This window comes from Trichechus manatus, unplaced genomic scaffold, assembly GCF_000243295.1.
Source record: "Trichechus manatus latirostris isolate Lorelei unplaced genomic scaffold, TriManLat1.0 scaffold00029, whole genome shotgun sequence".
NCBI classification, from domain to species: domain Eukaryota; kingdom Metazoa; phylum Chordata; class Mammalia; order Sirenia; family Trichechidae; genus Trichechus; species Trichechus manatus.
In genome coordinates this window covers 6,114,933-6,117,758 of record NW_004443965.1, presented here as the reverse complement: position 1 = coordinate 6,117,758, position 2,826 = coordinate 6,114,933, and the positions used below count along the sequence as shown (strand labels likewise).

The window sequence follows — 2,826 nt, the reverse complement described above, 5'->3', positions numbered from 1 at the left end:
ATCAATAAGTGTTTCAAGTCCTCTTCACTTTCAGCAAGCAAGGTTGTGTCATCTGTATATCGCAGGTTGTTAATGAGTCTTGCTCCAATCCTGGTGTCCCGTTCTTCTTCATATAGCCCAGTTTCTCAGATTATTTGCTCAACATACAGATTGAATAATTATGGTGAAAGGATACAACTCTGATGCACCCCTTTCCTGATTTTAAACCACACGGTATCCCCTTGTTCTGTTCAAATGACTGCCTCTTGGTCTATGTACAGGTCCCACATGAGCACAATTAAGTGTTCTGGAATTCCCATTCTTCATAGTGTTATCCGTAATTTGTTATGATCCACACAGTTGAATGCCTTTGCATAGTAACACATGAGTAAACATCCTTTTGGTATTCTTTGCTTTCAGCCAAGATCCATCTGACATCAGCAGTGATATCCTGGTTCTATGTCTTCTTCTGAATCCGGCTTGAATTTCTGGTCATTCCCTGTCGATGTACTGCTGCAACTGCTTTTGAATGATCTTTAGCAAAATTTTACTTGTATGTGATATTAATGATATTGTTCGATAATTTCTGCATTCTGTTGGATTACCTTTCTTTGGAATGGGCACGAATATGGATCTCTTTCAGTCGGTTGGCCAGGTAGCTGTCTTCCAAATTTCTTGGCATAGCCGAGTGAGCAGTTTCACGCTGCATCCATTTGTTGAAACATCTCAATTGATATTCCATCAATTCCTGAAGCCTCGTTTTTCGCCGATGCCTTCGGTGCAGCTTGGACTCCTTCCTTCAGAACCATTGGTTCTTGATCATATGCTACCTCCTGAAATGGTCGAATGTCCACCAATTCTTTTTGGTACAGTGACTTTGTATATTCCTTCCATCTTCTTTTGATGCTTCCTGCGTCATTTAATATTTTCCCCGTAGAATCCTTCAGTATTGCAACTCGAGGCTGGAATTTTTTCTTCAGTTCTTCCAGCTTGAGAAATGCCGAGCATGCTCTTCCCTTTTGGTTTTCTAACTCTGTGTCTTTGCACATGTCATTATAATACTTTACTCTGTCTTCTCGAGCCACCCTTTGAAACCCTTTGTTCAGCTCTTTTACTTCATCATTTCTTCCTTTCATTATTTTTCTTTTTAACAAAAACATTAATCATTTTCCACGGATGAGTGTGCCTCTGTTGGTGTCGGTGACACTTGATCACTCAGCTCACTGGTGATGCCTCGTGAGTGTAGTGTTGCCTGCTCTTCCGCAGTGTTTGGGATTTTGCACTCAAAAGCACTTTTGAGTGTGCTTTCAGGGAGCCCTCCCTTAATGTGGTTCCCTGCTCTGTAGTTTTGCACAGTTGATGTTGTCTCTGCTGCATAGTACAGGGTTGCGGAAGCCAGGTTTGGAAATGCTGTAGTCACCTACTGGGCTTCAGGGTGTCTGATGGCGTTGGCATAAGGTAACTATTCTCCAGTTTTTTCACGAAGTCTCTCATATGCTTCATTGATCTTGGGTATCTCATCTTTTACTTCAGGTATTGGGATTAAGCTCGAATCACACTTGTGAAAGAACTTGTTAATAGCATTGAGAGTAGTCCTCTGTGACCATCAAGCCACCATATGGACTTGCACAATCATCTGTTGGACTGGACCTGTGAATTCAGTACTTAAAATTCTACACAAGACTCTATGATACCAGGGCTGAGCAGCCGTGTAGATGACATAAGCAGATACATTAATAGCAGGATATGGTGGGTGGATGATGTCTGTATTAACTGCTACCTTGAATGCTTTGAACCTGTTTTCTGCAGACCTCATATGGCCAATGTCCTTAAACAATGCCATGAGAATGTTACGAGTCATTGGGAACTTCAAGGACTGACAACTGAGGGGTTCCATATAACTGTAGTAGCCAAGTAACTGCTTGTCCAGTAATGACAGGTCTCACCTTGATAACAGGGCCTTCGAAGGTCGGGAAAACAGCAGATAAGACAGTCATGGACAGGGTCCTAACAGTTCGTTTATGCCTCATTTTTGGAGAGTATAACATTGCCAGGGCAAGAGGATGTCTGCCAACGGCAGGCAGAGCAACAATCCTCTTTGGCCTTACTGAAAAGAGGATGTGCAGGCCCTGGTGTGGCACCTGAACCAGTTGCCATCTGTCTGATACGATTAGGCTTGTAGAGAGAATGGTCTGAAGATGCTTTAGCAAAGTCTCTGAGTATTTTAAGTTACGTGAATGGATTGTAGCAAGAGGATCAAAATCAGGATCAACACAGAGAAGTTAAACATGGGGTGAGGTCTGGAAGGGTCCCCACCGCAAAAGTTGAACATCCAAAAAAGAGGAAATGACCCTCAAATGTTCATACATGTCTTTCACCAACTAGGAAGTGCCTCCATAGGGTTTTAAATGGCTGATTTTTTGTAAGTAGATTGCCGGGCTTTTCTTCTAAGGCACGTCTGGGTGGATTTGAACCTCCAACCCTTCGATTAGCAGCTGAGCACGTTAACCACTGGCGCTATCCAGGGACTCTACATTAGAGGTCAATTCCTAGATATATTTGACCAAGTCAAATGTCTAGGTCAATGGCTATTAGCGTAATCAATCTCATAGTGTAGTTTTGGTACTGGGTTTGATCTGAGTCTGAGAACCATGATCACAAATCCATTCTCAGTGAACTAAAGGAGAAACCAGGTTAAAGATTTCTAATCTTACTAATATCCTTGCCTTCAGCCAGTCATTAACCTGATGGCTATTTCATTTTCCAGCATCAAAATTTCCACAGTGTTCGGTGTCAAAACTCTATCTGAATAGTTTATTTCCTGTTCAGTTATTAGATCTGTAGTCT

The 2,826-nt window shown here is 42.1% G+C and overlaps 1 pseudogene; it reads right to left on the bottom strand.

The window, feature by feature from the left end:
* Positions 1 to 1,138: 1,138 nt before the first annotated feature.
* LOC111820204 (uncharacterized) lies at positions 1,139 to 2,136 on the bottom strand (annotated as a pseudogene).
* Between the last annotated feature and the right edge of the window lie 690 nt (positions 2,137 to 2,826).